Raw genomic sequence first — 16288 nt, 5'->3', positions numbered from 1 at the left:
GATCCTTTTCCAAGGTGCTTCTTAAAGCCCAACCTGACAGACTCTTATAATAGTCACTGCGTGGGTCTCTCATTTTCTCCCCATTAACCAGGAAGTCCTTTATAATTCTTTTTTGTTTTCTCCAGTGTACTTGCCGCTCCTCTGGTCACTGCTATGTGGTCTCTAGACCAGCAGCAGAAGCTGCAAGCTTGTTAGAAATGCAGAATTTCGAGTCCTGCTCTGGCCATGCTAAACCAGACTCTGCATTTTAACGAGACCTCCCTATGATTTAAAAATTAGGAGGCACTGCCCTACAACCCCAGAAAGAATGAGGAGAGGCACTGACAGTGGATAAAGGAGTGAGTTTGTTCTGAGGAGTCTGGTGTGAAGGTGAGTGTGTACTTTGTTCTATTTGTAGGGAGACAAATGAAGGTTAAAAGTAGATGAGCTGATAATGGACTAAAGAACATGGCACTCCACAAGCCAGGTTGTACCCTGAGCTAGTGGTTCTCAAAGTTTGGTGTGCATTATTGTCACCTGGAGAGCTCATTAAAACACAGATTGCTGGACCCTCCCCCTGACATTTCTGTCTGGATAGGACGAGAGTGGGCCTGAAGATCTGCCTATCTAAGCAGTTGCTAGGTGATGCTGCTGATGTGGACCAAGGAAGACACTGTAAGAACAACAGCCTGCAGCAATGAAGACATTCAGATAAAAGAATCTTGGGTCCTCCAAATTATTTGGGATAATTATGATCGCAAATTCCCTATTGAATTTGTCGTTGGAGACCAGACCACTTTACAGTGACTTCCAGAAAGAGCACCTCCTGGGAAAGCCCGGACACATCTCAGGCAGCTGCATTGGGCTGAGAGCTAATTAGGAGGGAGGCTAGAATGGTCCTGCTTTCCCAGGCGTGTTAGCCAGCAAATGCAGAGACAGTGGGTTGTGGAAGAAAATTATACAGACGAGGCCCAGGAGCTGCCATGTCACTGGGGAAGATTTTGCCTTTTCATTACAAGAGAAAGCTAACATTTCCCATCTCTCCTTCCACCAAAAGTAGGCGAGCATAAAACCAAAGACAATTTCTTACAATTTAGTAACCTCAGTACCAACCAATTATATTTGGGGACATGAGAAACAGCTGTTGTAACATTAGAGCTCGAACAGTTTCATCTCAGCTATTTAAGGGGATAAAAGAGCCAATATTTTCATTCCCTTGTGATATTATCAAGACATGATAAACAACCAAGACTATAGTATTAATTACATTAATTTGGAGAGGAGAGAGACCACTTTAATTGCTCCAAGCTGGAGAATAATTTTTTATGGGCAGACAATCATTCCATAAATTCACATTAGAAAGGGTACTTTGTCTTATTCTATCAGCTGCAGAACTACTGGAAGCAGAAAACAACCACTATCCTCTTTTAAGGTGGACTTCAATAGAAAAATCATTTCTCACTGTCACCATGTATCCATTATTGACACGTTGAGTTATTGGTAAAAAGAAGTATAAGGAAGGTATTTTCCTAAAAGAATTTATGGTGTAAATAAGAAAGTAGGACTGACACAGCTAGATTTAAATACTTATATATATATAAATGAATATAAAAATGTGTTGCTTCCCTTTCAGGGTTAAGAAGCCCAAATGAATGATGGACATCAAAATGCTTTATTAGCCATAATGCTCTATAAAAGCATCAGAAAAAAGGGAAATGTCATTTATTAAGCACCTTCTCTTCTGAGCTAGGTGCTCAACTTATATTGTCATATTTTATTATCCATTAGAAGTTTTAAGAAAGAGAAATACAAACATTAAAGAGAATGGAATAAGTAAACAGTGAAAATGCCAATTTTGTCAATGTAGAAATTATGCAGTTAAAACCATATGGCTCATATTAAGTACGATGATATGATACACTACACACCACGAGTATCCTCTCTCGCCCCCCGAATACACGATACATATTTGTTTACCTGGTAGGTAGTCATAGTCTGAAACCAACCAAGCAGATACCAACAGTTTCGAAATGAAAATATATTCAAGTATATCCAGTCTACTCAGGCTCCTGAATTAAAGATTACATTGGGTTCCAGTGCTTGTTTGGGACGAGAGAGGACATATGAATCGCCCTGAGGAATTCCAGGTGTTCCAGCAAATAGCTCCTAGGAGATGTTGAATGAGCCAAGTGTTGCTGTGGCTTTTAACTAATCATTTATAATCTAGGGCCCAGGAACTTCATGCAGGATTCTAGAAGTAGCTGTTCTAGAAGCTTCCCATGAACAGTGCTAATCACGTCACATTTGCCAGGTTGCCCTGCAACATGTGTCCACAGTTACTGTAGAGCCGTTGTGGGGACTGCTCTGGCAACTTGAGTTGAGGGTGGAGTAATATGATATGGAACTAACCACAATAGTCACACTAAGGAAGAAGGGCTGAGAAGAAATTGAGAGTGCTCTCAGATTGTGCTCCCTGGTCGCTAGAACCAGGCAGACTGCTGTAAGTAGGGAGCACTTACCAGAAATGATTGCAAAAGTCTGAACCACGGAGTTCCTTTAATGTAGAAATAGTTCCATTACACAAATGTCCAACAGGAAAATTGCTTGAATAAAATGTGGAACAATGATATGAACACAAAAGACCATGCAGCAGAACCGTCTATATCATTCTGGAATAATGTATAAAATATACTGTAGGGAGAAAATTTCAATTACAAAGTAATATTGTTCAATGTGAGCTCACTTTTATTTTAAAATGTACAAATATGAATGGAAGAAATGATGGAAATATATGTGGAAATATTAACTTTGGTTATCACTTGATAATGGATATAGGTCATTTTTATTTATTTATTTTTTTTGCTTATCTATGTTTTCTGAATTTTCTATAGTACTGTTTAACTTGTAAAAAAAATTTTTTTTCTGAACAAATGTCATTTCTCTTATCACCAGGATAAACAACATGTATTGAAAGCTCACTACCGCACAGAGTGCTTTTACTTTTGTTAGGTTATTTTCTTCGCGTGATGATGCCTTTGCAAGGTAGAAGGTGTCAGTCTGAGGAAGCAGCCCAATCAACATTAATTGTAGAATTTTGTGTGTTCTTTATACTACTCCTAAGCCATTTGGAAATTTGCCTCTTCCTGATTTCTTACTACAGACTTTATTTTGGAAACAACCCATACAATTAGAAAGAAGATGAGTTGGGGAAGAAGATACTGGTATAGATAATGTGATCGCTAAAGATATTGACAGGTGTATATTTAAACTTGTCCCAGACTCTGAATTACCCTGACCAAAACAGCTTTTTCTAGGGGAAGGCAGGAAATTATATGAATAATATTAAAATTGCTTTCGAAAAATTACCTTTGTCTTAGTTTAAATATAAAAAGACAGACACCATGGTCTATACTTAAAAAGCTAGATACCCTGTGGACCTGGAACTAGCAACTGACACCAGACTAAGATCCATCAAGAGACCTTAAGCATGTCCATACCCAAATGATCCCTCCAAATGCCACCTCCTTCTGTGTTATGATGCCCCAGGGAGACAATGATATGAATGTCATCCAAATTTGCTGTTGGTTTGTTGTCAACCAGTATTTAAGAGCTTAATTGTCATGAACACTTAGATCAGTGCAGAAGCAGCTGTCTGGGGCCACTGGTGCCTTCTTTCCGCTAACACAATCCAAATTGTGTTTGGGTCTTGAGCAGCAACACACAGAGAAGCAGACTCAGCTGTGGTAGAGTACTTTTAGCCTAAGCCAATCATGACCATTGTATTCTCATTTGCTGGAGATTGTGAGCCATGTGATAACTTCTGGTCAATGAAGTGTAAGGAGAACTCAGTGGGGTGAGGGTCGGAGGACAATTTTCTTCTTTGATAAGAAAGAGCACAGCACAAAGGGAAGTCTCTGTGGCTTCCTTTTCTTTCTGTTTTTGTTTAAGTTTATTTAAGAACAAGATGCTTGGAGGTGGGACACTAGTGCAGACCTCACAGACAGACACGATAGAATTGGAAAACAGAAATCATCAAAACCCCAGATTCTTAATAATGGTGGGAACCTGACACAGCAACCAATGCCTGTCTCAAGACCGCCAGTTAAGCCACTTTTAGTTGAAAAATGCTTTGTAAGCCAGAGAAAGGAAAAATGTAATTTTCCTTTGTCATATTTTGTTAATCTGTTTTTTAAAGTTTGCCCTTTATAACCATTTAAGTCATCAAATTAGAAACTAACAAATGCATCATTTCATGTTTGCCTGCAGACACTGAAAGTCATCTCTGCAGGAAGACAAGAACTCTAAGGAAACATAGATGCCTTCCACTAATGATGTTTTATTCACACTATGCTTGGCTGGACGCATCCCTGCAGCTGGAGGAGAAAGAGGGAGAAGATGACCTTTTCTCTGTTGCTCACAGGTGGTATCAATGCTGCTAATCACTTGGATTTTCTGAGTTATTGGAAGAAGACAATAGATTCCAAAGAAAAGGGTAAAAATGGTTTTCTTTGACAGTATAATTTTGTAGTAAGTTTCATCTGTTCGTGTCTCCAAGAGAAACCTTTATTTTAAGAGATCTACAGTAGGGGACACTTTATTGATGACATTGGCCATGAAGCAGAGGAGATGCACACACAGACAGCCTTGGGCTTTGGCAGCCAGCCTCCAAACCCTGCCTCCTCAGGAGGCCAGGCCAGACTGCATTAGGAGATGCTGCAATGCAGGACTTGGTCTTGGTTTCTTGGTCATGGGGCTGCTTTGTTACTGCAGGGACATCACCCTGGGAAAGCTAATGACCTCTCCTCGAGCCAAATAAATTGCATACACAGGTGAAGGATTTAGTTTTGAAAATTAGTTCCAGTCAGTAGTAAACCTATTGAGAATAAGGCAAATGGGCTCACAGAAATAATATAGCAATTCTAAATGTGTGCCTCCCTTTACTGATTACAAGCAACACTGAAATACAAATGAGAGTGAATGTGTTGTAATGAAATGTCCATTTTCCTTTTGGCCTGTATATTTCAAAGATGATTTATCAGGCTGATTAATTTTCAGGTAATGTTTGCTTCCAAGCTTTCAACTTAAAAATTTCCTTTCCTGAACTTTCCCCCACCCAAATTCAACTTACATCACATTGTATTACATGGTTATTAGAGGGATTCATTCACTCTTTAATTCATTTGCTACATATTTAACGGGCACTTATAGTGTATTGGGGACTATGCTAAATCTCCTGGGTCCTCAGAAAGTTAATGTTCCTTCTAAGATTTCTATTATGTTGTGGTGTTACATATAATTTTTAAAAGAAAATTTTAAGCATGTCCCACCCCTAATCCCAATGGCTTGGGTGGCTGAGGCAGGAAGATCACAAGCTCAAGGCCAGCCTTGGCAATTTAGCAAGGTCCTAAGCAATTTAATAAGAACCTGTCTCAAAGTAAAAAAATTAAAAATAAAAAGGACTGGGAATATAGCTCAGTGGTTACACACCCCTAGGTTGAATCCAAAGTGGGGAAAAATGTTTCTAAGAGGACCCAAGTGCAGAACAAGGAAATGTAAAATGTGTAGTATATATTATTACATCACTTCAATCAACAATTGAAGAAGAGATGAACAGCATTACTGCCAAGGCATGGGCGAGGCACATGGGGCACACCAGAGGGTGTGACCCACTTCACATTTGAAGCCTTCCATTCAAAACAGATTTCTTTTCTTTTTTCTTTTCTTTTTTTTTTTTTGTTGTAAACAAATGGGATACATGTTGTTTCTCTATTTGTACATGGCGTAAAGGCATACCATTTGTGTAATCATAAATTTGCATAGGGTAATGTTGTTTGATTCATTCTGTTATTTTTTTCCTTCCCCCCACCCCTCCCACCCCTTCTTTTCTTTTTTTTTAAATTTGTTTGACATTTTTATTTGTTCTTTGTATGTATACATGATAGTAGAATGCATTTTGACACATTATACATACATGGAGTATAACTTCCTATTCTTGTGGTTGTACACAATGTGGAGTTATGCCAGTCTTGTATTCATATATAAGCATAGGAAAGTAATGTTTGGTTCATTCTACTATTCTACTGTCTTTCCTATCCCTACCCCCGCTGCCTTCCCTTCATTCCCCTTTGTCTAATCCAATGAACTTCTATCCTATTTCCTACTCCCCACCCCTACTTATGTGTGTTAGCATCTGCAGATCAGAGAGAGCATTCAGCCTTTGGTTCTTTGGAATTGGCTTATTTTGCTTATCATGATATTCTCCAGTTCCATCCATTTACCAGCAAATGCCATAATTTCATTCTTCTTTACAGATAAGTGAGTAATATTCCAATGTGTATGTACCACATTTTCTTTATTCATTCATCTGGTGAAGGGCACCTAGGTTGGTCCCACAGCTTAGCAATGGTGAATTGAGCTGTTATAAACATTGATGTGGTTGTGTCGCTGTAGTATGCTGATTTTAAGTCCTTTAGGTATATACCAAAGAACAGGATAAGTGGGTCAAATGGTGGTTCCACTCCAAGCAAAACAGATTTCTTTTTTCAATATATTTTTAATTTAAAAAACTGTTTTTTGCAAAATGAATTTCTCTACAATATTAGTAATCTTCACCAAAATAACCCATTTTTAGTCAGGATTCAATAAGCCAACTTTCTTTCTTTCTTTCTTTCTTTCTTTCTTTCTTTTTTTTTTTTTTGATGGCACTGGAGACTGAACCCAGGGCCTTGTACATGCTAGGCAAGCCTCTACCAACTGAGCTGCATCCCTAGCCCCTAAGACAACTTGTTTTAAAGGAGGACTTGGTTTAGACAATATATGTGCTCTATTTTATTTTAATTAGCTTTTCTTAAGGATATGGCTTTATTCATTTAGCCATTTACTAAGAGGAAATTTATGCATACCATTTGTGGCACGTAGATGGGACAAGAGAGGAAGCCAGGATGGACTTGAAGGGAAGGAAGGTGACAGCTGGGGAGGCAGGTCAATTCCAAATTGGTGGCTAAGAGAATATTTAGGAGTTGGGGCTTATAAATTTGAAAATCAATTTCCAACCTCAGATTAAGAGACCCAGTGGTACACAGCCACTGTCTTTCCAATGAAGGGAAGAATTTCAAAGCCACATTCAAATCAGTAAGCCAACTTCCTGCTGGGAACATCCCTTTCAGCATAACACTCATGATCTGATTTAGGATCATGCACTTGTACATATACAAGCACACACATGTGCTATATACACACTCATGTAATATATTTGGAGATTTCTGGAAATCAATTTATGGTTTAGACAGAAAGACTAACAGTGATAATGTGGCTGAACTATAAAGAAACCCTTCCCTGGCCATCTTACTCAAGATACCCTGAGAACCACCCTGAGAAAGACTGGCATATCAAGAGACTCAGACACCTAAGCACGTGTATAGTGGGGCATGTAGAAGGTCCTAGAAGATGTCAGAATGTGACAAAGGGGCATTTATTTTAAGGGTGTGGGGAAAAAAATAAATTTGGCTGTAACTGGATTCTTCATTTAGGGGCGAGGAGTTCAGAGGTCCATCGTGGTTGTATGAGGAGCATGTGTGTGTGTGTGTGTGTTTTAAAAACATAAGTTGAGAAGAAGGAGATAGAATCATTCCTGACACACCAACGTACAATAAGAACTTATATTTAGTAATGTTCTTGGTCTCCCCACACCCTGAACAGCTGCTCAGCTCCAGCAAACATTCCTCCTCCCCCCGCCCCTCCCCTGGGAAAGACTGCCAGGGAAAGCGCTGTCCCATCAGACAGTGGGGGGTCAAACCCAGCCCGAGGTAGGAAGCCAGTTGGGAGGAGTTGCTCCCAGGTCATTGCACTGTCCTGTTTATTTAGACAGGAAGGACAAACTTGCTTTAACTTGGTCAGTCTCTTACAGACCTCGGTGGAGTTAATATCCATTCCTCTTGCTGCGTCTTCTGAAGAGCAGCAAGGGGGAAAAAGAATCTCTCAAAATCATTCCTCTCTACTCTAAGTCTGTGACCTATGAGGCAAGGTTTTGGCTGTTCCGAGAAAAGGTTGTGGAACACCTGAGGTGGAACCTGTAGGAAGCAGAAGACAGAATGTAGCTCCTTTGGGTGGGCCCATAGGATTCCAAGGAGTGTCGTGGTGGAGTCCTGGTTTCCTATGTTCTCTCTCCTTCACAGTTTCTGACAGGAACCTGGGAGGTGCAAGTGGCAGAGGACAGCCAGCGTAACCTGTGATCCAATTAATGATACTGTTCTTCAGTTTGCTGGCTCATTCATTGATTCGTTGGCTTAGGCATTACAGTGGATCGGTGCCATGTGGGGGGTGGTCCTCTCTGTCAGTGTCAGTGCCACTTGGGAGCTTGTCACAAATACTGATTCTTGAGTATTTGCGGTAGGCAGTCTAAGACTAGGCAAATGTGATAGGATGTCACTTTTGAGGTGAAGTTACATAAAGACTTGGTGCATGCAGTCTTGGTCGTGCTCACTCCCTTGCATGAGGGTAGCCAGCTCCTATGCTGTGAATAGCCTTTTGAGGATGCCCAGGTGACAAGGAACTGATGTTTGCTGCTGAGGGCCAGTGAGGACGTGAGGTCTGCCAACAGCCAACATACCATTGGTTCCTCCCTAGCCAAGCCCTGAGCTGACCATAGCTCCTGGGAATCCAGAGTGGAGCCTCTGAAAGACTGAGCCAGAGAACCTAGTTAAGCAGGGCCTGACCTACCGGGATCCTGAAATAAGCAAGTGTTTGTTATTTCAAGTCTCTAATTTTGGATTAATTTATTATGCACCATTAGATGACTAATACAACTACAAACTATGCAAGTGGGAACCTGGAATGTGTATTTAACATGTTCTCCAGGTTATTCTTGTGCAAGTAGTTTGAGAAGCACTTGTGTGACTAAGTCAAGAACAAGGGCTTTGGAGCCAAAATTGCCTGAGTTCAAATCCTAGCTCAACTACTTCCCAGCTATTGAGGCTTGAGTGCATTTCTTACCTCTCTGAGCCTTAATTCCTTCTGTAAAATGTCACTAATAATAGCCCATACTTTTAGGATTATAAAGAGGATGAATTAGATTAATATAGCTGAAGCACTTAGTCTATTGCCTGGCGACAGCCAGCACAATAAATTCAGTGATGATTCATTCATTCGACAAACATGTATGGAGTACCAACCAAGGGTGGGCATGGAGCTAGAGGCTGGTGTTACAAAGATGCATAGGACATAGTCCACCTCTCCTGGCACTATTTTCCTACAGGGAGCCAGACATATAAAAGAATAAGCATACTAAAGGGAAAAAGATGCTAAGACTGCTGCACAGAGTAGAGCCCAGAAGATATCAGTTCTGTCCTAGACGAAGGCATTCAGGAAAGGCTTGGCATATGGACAACTTAGAGGTTGAAAAAGGATGGAGGGTATGGGCTGATCCCCCCAGCACCTCCCCTCCATTTTTCTGAGTCTCAATAGCTTCATATGGATAACAGGTCAACCTACTGTCACCTACAGCTTCCTCAGATGGGAGTTGCTTGAACCCAGGGCCTGGGTGTGTCATTCATGAGAGACTCCATCCTCTGGGTTCTCTTTCATGCAGCCTGGTCCTTAGCCTGAGGGTGTTGGTATCTGCTCTTCCTTCTCTCTTGAAAGGTTCTTCCCTGCTCCTTACTGTTTTTAGTAGTCCCTCCATTTCTGAGCACTTTTAGCATCCTGAGCAGCACTAGCATTTAGACTTACTTTGTTTACTTGTTCATCATCTTCTCCCTAAGTATACTTTAATGTAATGTTAAAGTATGGGGTAATATTGTTTTGCACCATGACACACAGTAGGCATTCAATAAATATTTGTTACTGAATAGATAAATGGATGAATGATCCTGATATATATCTATATCTATATCTATCTATCTATCTATCTATCTATCTATATATATATATATATATATAAAAGTACTTCAAAACTTCAGTATGATTTTCTGAAATGTCAGTCTTAACTAGGAAGGACATTGGGACATTAATTAAATTCTGGGAGACATATCTGCTGAAAAAAAAACAGAATGTGAAACCAAATCATACTAAGGGACTTGCTAGACAATTGGAGAGGGATAGGGGCGTGAGAAATCATCACAATATTTAATATTCACTAAGTATTTCCTATGTACTGGTACGATGTTAAGTGTTTTAATGTGTAAACATCTGAAGTAGTAATCATCATTCTTTCTAGCGGGGAATGTTGCATATGGGAAAACTGAGGTTTAGAAGCTTTAAGTAACTTGCCCAAAGTCACAGTCAAGTATGGTGCAGAGCCATAATTAAACTCAGGAGCTCAGACTCCAAAGATTTTGTGTTTAATCCGTATACATCCTGCCTCCAACGATACGCGACTCAACTAGGTACATATGCTGCACAAATAGAAGTATGTACACTTGAATGACCATATGACACTGTGACGCCAGACCAAAGAATTACCAGAAAGGTTTCTCAAAGATGCTATCCGGGGGCTGGGGAGAGAGCTCAGTTGGTAGAGTGCTTGCCTTATAAGCACAAGGCCCTGGGTTTGATCCCCAGCACCCAAAAAAAAAAGATGCTATCCATGGATACAGAATGGGCTGTGGCCAGTGGTTGCTTATTCATGGGGCCCCTTCCCCCACCCAGGACTCCTATGCCGTTTGTAGTCAGGGCCCCATAAAGTATCCCATTGCTTCCAATTGATGAGTGTGGTCTCTTCCTAAACTCAAAGGATTAGCATTCTCCTTGTCAAGGCTGTGTGTAATTTACTGCAATTGGCAGTTCCTGTTGCAAGGAATTCCAAGATCAGACAAGCCAAGCGGGTGACAGGTCAGATCAGAGCTCAGATGGAGAAGTTGTTGGAGGCGGGCGGAAAAGGGTCATGAAATGGGGGCAGGGGACGGCTTACAAAGCATCCCGTGCCTTGTGCCTGCAGCAGGCATTGATTGAGGGTTCCCATTAGCAACAGGTCTCCACAGGCCAAAAAAGAACAAAAAAGGAAGCAGGCTTATCCAGTCATAAACAGGACTGAAGTCTGCATTTTTCTGCGTCATGAGGAATTATTGGGCCAGCAGCTAGGTAGGCTGAAATTCTCAGTAGGAAAGAATAATTAGGAAAACTGTGAATTTTGCCTCTGTGAGCAATTCCCTTCTCAGGGATTATTTGAAGCCAGGATGGATATTTTTAGTCTACTTTGGTGAGATTTAAATATTCAGATTTTCAGCGAGATAAAGGCTTATGCTGAAATTTACATATAATCGTATCAAGGTATATTGAATTTATTAGGCATTTTCATACCTTTTGCCCAATAGTTCCTGAGCTGCCTGAACTTCTGCCATGTGATGAGTCTCTGGGAAATGAACGTTGCAGGTGTTCAGAGGGGCAAGCGGGCAGGCTGAGTGGCTGGGGAGTTGCTCTACTCGGATAGATGGAAAGTTAAGTTGGATTTATAATTTGAGGAATGGCTTTGCTTGTCTGGATGGCAAGTCTTCAGCATGGTGCTTTACCTAGGCCACGGAGAATCCCTAGCCATGCAGACGTTTCTAGTATGTGTGCATTTTTACCTATTTAGAAAGACTTCAGGCTTCACGAAAATGACTTCTTAAGACCTCAAGAATCCAGGATCCTGAGAAAGAGAAGAAATTAAACCAAAGAGTGAGTCTTGGCACATCCAAGGGTCATTCGGTTAACTAGTTCTGTGGTCCATCTTATCAGTGTGCAAAAAAAAAAAAAAAAAAAAAACAGGCAACCCCACACACTACACACGGATCATCAACTATAAATGATTTGGACAGTCTTGAAAGGTACTTAACTCACTGAAGTAGGACTGGACGTGATTTAACCTCACTTGAGTCAGCTGGCAGGTACTTAAAGATCTTCCAGGGTCTCCTGGTTGTCGTTGTGAGCACCCATAATTATTGGACCATAATAGCATAGAAGTGCTAGACGATACAAAATTGTTTTCAGTTGATGGAATATAAGATAAACTTCATTCTACTGGACAGCAGAAGTTAAAGATGGAAAGAAAAAGTCCGGGCAGTGTTGACAGACCATTGCATAATGAAAAGAGTTCAAATCCAATGGGAGCAGTGGAGCTGGCTTGTGGGTGATGTCCTGATGTCATCACCTTCAGTACTTGACATTTTCCATTTCTCCTTTTCTGTCACTTACTCCATCTATAAATGGATCTACAGATGTTAGTAGGGACCCACACAAGTGTAGCCACTTCCTCCTCTTGCAAATTATAACACAAGTCAGTTTTATTGTGATTATTTCTTCCCAAGTCTGTTGCTCCTCCTGTTGTGTGAGGCCCTGGGAAGCAGGGGCTGTATGGCATATACCTTCTTAAAGGAATGCAAGTCTTTGAAGAAAACAGAAGCTACCAAGAGAAGCAGGCAGGGAAGGACTTCTGTATCTTCCACCAGGGGTCAGTAAAACTTTGGTGAGACTCCCAGGATGACATCCCAACTCAGAGAAGGGCAACTGCTTTGTCACCATTTATCCCTCAAAAAACACACACCAACAAGAAGCTGTCCTGTCTCTGGAAATGGCAGCCACTCCAAGTTGTTAAACACACCACAGACACAGCTAAATATGACTTAGACTGGCAAGTCCGTGCATCAAGCACAAGGGCCAAGATCACAGAATTCTCAGCTTCAAGGTGCAGTTTTGAAAAACTTGAAGCAAGCTGTCCTGCCCGGTTAGCCATCACTTGCTGTTTGTCCAGTGACTAGCACTTGCAGACTCTGTCTCTGTTTCTATAGCAAGAAAACGGGATGTGACGTTTCTCTTCTCGTCCTGACTTGCCACTGTCCTGACATACTCTTGTCCTTAGTGTAAGGAGTAAAGACTTTCAAACCCATGTACTAGACATGTACCCCTGACTCCCAGAAGCTAGAGTGGGCTGTTAAATGTGGAAATCAGATCATCACTCCACTTCTTAAAAACCTCCAAGCCTTCCAGGGTGCGTGCTCAACAGGCTTCCTGCAGCTTCTCTGACCTCACCTCCTGCCCCTTGTCCCTGCAGTCACTAATACTCCAACTGCAGTCGCCTTTTTGCTGATGCTCTAACTCAGTAATTAGTACGCTCCCTGGGTCTGTGGTCTTTGCCTGGGAAATTGTTAGAAATGCAAATTACAGTGCTGGGCTCAGTGGCACACACCTATATTACCAGGGGAGGCTGAGGTAAGAGGAGTTCAAAGCCAACCTTAGCAAAAGCAAGGCACTAAGCAACTCAGTGAGACCCTGTCTCTAAATAAAATACAAAATAGGGCTGGGGGTGTGGCTCAGTGGCTGAATACCCCTGAATTCAATCCACAGAACCAAAAAATAAAAAATAAAAAAAATGCAAATTACAGGTTTACATTCCTCCTGATTCAGAAACTCTGGGGTGAGGACTCAGAAGTCTGTGTTTTGCCCAGCCCATCAGGTGGTTCTGATATTTGCTGAAGTTTGAGAAACACTTTCTATTCTGTTTCTGCCTCACGATCTGCTGCACTGGCTTGTACCCTTGACCTGGTACACTCTTCTTAAGACTCTTCCCTTGCTGGTCATATAACAACTAAAATGCCACCTCATCAGAGAGACCTCTTCTGACCATCCTATTTAAAATGAGCTTCCCTATTCTTCCTCATCCCCATCCATACCATTATCTTTTTGATTTCTCCATAGAATTATCAAAGTTATCTTGCTCATTCATTGTTATTTTAAAATCTAATATTCCCATTTGAATAACAGAAAATATCTCCTATCTTTTATACAGTTGACCTCCAGTACCTGAAATAGTGCTTTGTCCCTCATACGTTCTTTTTTTTTTTAATTAAAAATCATAAATTTACATAGGGCAATGTTGTTTGATTCATTGTTATTTTTTTCCCTTCCCCTCCACCCCTCCCACCCCTCTTTTCCCTCTATACAGTCCTTTCTTCCTCCATTCTTACCACCCTCCTTATCCCTAACCCTAAACCTAACCCTAACCCTAACCTCATACATTCTTAATAACACTTTCTTAATGTCTATGAGAGTTTTTGAATTAGTCTGCCTTGAAGAAGGAAGATAAATTAGGTTCTGTAAAGGAACCTGCAGTCTGTGGCAAGGTCTCAGTGTGGAGCTAGAAGATGGGAATCAAATTCTAAATTTACAATTTGAAAATCATCTGACCTTGGGCAAGTCAATTAACTAGGTTAGTGTATCTCAACTGGAGATGATTTTGCCTCCTAGGAGTATTTGACAAAGTTTGGGGAAATTTTTGGTGTCACAGCTGGGTGTGCAGGTGGGAGCAAAGAGTTCTATTGTCACCTGGAGGGTAGAGGCCAGGAAGGTGGCTAACACTCTACAAGCACAGGGCTGCCCCTTATAGCAGCAAATCATGTGGAGCAAAATGGCAACGGTGCCCAGGCCTAGAAACCCTGAGCTATGGCCTCATTTTCTCCCTTGTAAAACAGTGGAAAATAGTCTCTTTCTACTTTCAAGTGTTCTGGTGACACCCCAGCAAAACCCTCATCAAGTGAATGAGTGTTTTGTCAATGAGGAAGGACTACACACAGATAGCCCCAGGTCTGGCACCATGCCTGGTACAGAGTAGCTGCTCAATAAATATTTGTCCAAATAATGTGTGAATGAATTGCTGGGTCTAGTTTCCGGTTCCTCACTTGTTGCAGTGGATAAGGACAATGCCTGTGTCCTAGCGAACCTTCCTAGGATCAAAAAGATAATGCCTGTAAAGCCCTGGTCCAGGATTTGACACATGGGTGTTAAATTTCCCTGCTTTGACCTTGGCTAGCTGTCCTGCCTGGCTGCCCCGGGGAAACCTGGTGGGGCTTCTTACTTCCACTGTGCTCCTTCCCTTCTTGGTGGGGTTTCTGTTCTCTCAAGCTTCTCTCCTGCTCAGCCCAGTTGGTCTACACAGGGCATCCTTGACTGAGCCGGAAGGACATCAGCAAGCTGCACTTGGTGTTTTCTGGACAAAACCCTCCATGTGGAGCATTCAGAACAATCTACTCCTGATTTCCCCAAGATCCTGGTAGAGAAGGAACTGGAACTGAAGGATGGGAGAATAAGCCGCAGGACGTTTCCCCTCTCTGTGGCTGTTTCCACCAGGCTTCCTGCCCCACGGGTGCAGGGAGATGTCTGTGGTAGATTGAAGCTTTTGTCATTTAGAAGCCCAGGCCTCAGCCTGAGGAAAGGCAGGAAGGAAAAATGGGGAGAACAAAAAAGGACCTGGCACCTGACTGAACTGTCTGGGCCCTGTACAATGGGCCCCAGGAATTTCCCTACCTGCACTCCTGGTCCCACCCTAAATGAGCCTGCCAAACCAACTCATCCCATGACTTGGCCCTGCTGAACCCCATAAAACTCAGACCCTTGTAGCCCATTGCCATTTTCTCTCCCCAAAATGTGACCCTCCATTGCTTAATAAAAAGCATTGTCGATCATTTGAGATTTGTCCCTGTTTCGGTTATTTTTAATTTCAGGAACCTGGCCTGCTGTTTCCCAGTTGAGAATCTCTTCACTTCTCCAGGATGCCCCAACATTCCTTAATGTGCTGGTCTTTTCCTACCTTCTACAGCTACACCCAGAAGTTTCCAAGTCTTTTTAAGAGGTGGGAATGTTTACTGTTAGAGACACCATTGCATATCACCCAAACATGAAAATGTGCCCCTGTCAAATAAAAATTGTGCAAAATTTTATGAAGATTGGTTACATTTTAGAGCATTTAAACATTTATTAGTTTGGTAGTTTGGTTTCATATTTTGAAGCCAATTTTTTTTCTATAGCCAATTTAATTATAGACCCTTGAAAAGGATCTATGCCTAATGTACTGCACACAATTAAAAAAAAAGTCTCCTTTTCCTGTCTTCCATGTACATACCTTCCATGTATAAGAGTCCATCTTTTCCTGTTCACTTATACTAGTCGAAGATATTCCAGAATTGATAAAGCATCTGGAAAATGGTTGTGTAGGTTGTGTAGGATGATGAAACTCCAAGTATTCAATGCTGTTGAATTGCAAATGTGATCTCATTTAGTTGTGCACCTATTTACCCAAGATGGTGACGATTAGCTGATCAGATCCTACACTTGTCACATGCATTGCGGACTGCAAAGGGCTTTCTTGTACATTATCCATTTGTTCTCATTTGATGCTTGCAGTAACCCAGGGGGCTAAGCATGATATGCGTTATAGCGACTCCTGAGTTTACCAATGAGAAACTGAGGCTTAGGGAGGCAAAGTGACTTGCTTAAGGTTATAGATGGCAGAGTCAAGAAGAGAACCCCCATCCTTGGAGTTCTTGTGTGACATGCTTTTCTT

At 41.5% G+C, this 16288-nt stretch overlaps 1 long non-coding RNA gene across 1 annotated transcript; it reads left to right on the top strand.

Moving 5' to 3' along the window:
• The first annotated feature begins 277 nt into the window (after positions 1 to 277).
• Positions 278 to 15373, top strand: LOC306658954. Its single transcript, XR_013763177.1, has 3 exons — positions 278 to 369; positions 4246 to 4399; positions 14885 to 15373. It is a non-coding gene; the product is annotated as an uncharacterized lncRNA (long non-coding RNA).
• The last annotated feature ends 915 nt before the right edge of the window (positions 15374 to 16288 follow it).

The sequence above is a fragment of the Sciurus vulgaris genome, assembly GCF_902686455.1.
Source record: "Sciurus vulgaris genome assembly, chromosome: 1".
In the NCBI taxonomy this organism is placed as follows: Eukaryota; Metazoa; Chordata; class Mammalia; order Rodentia; family Sciuridae; genus Sciurus; species Sciurus vulgaris.
Note: the sequence above shows the minus strand (reverse complement) of the source record. Positions and strands in the feature narration are given on the sequence as shown.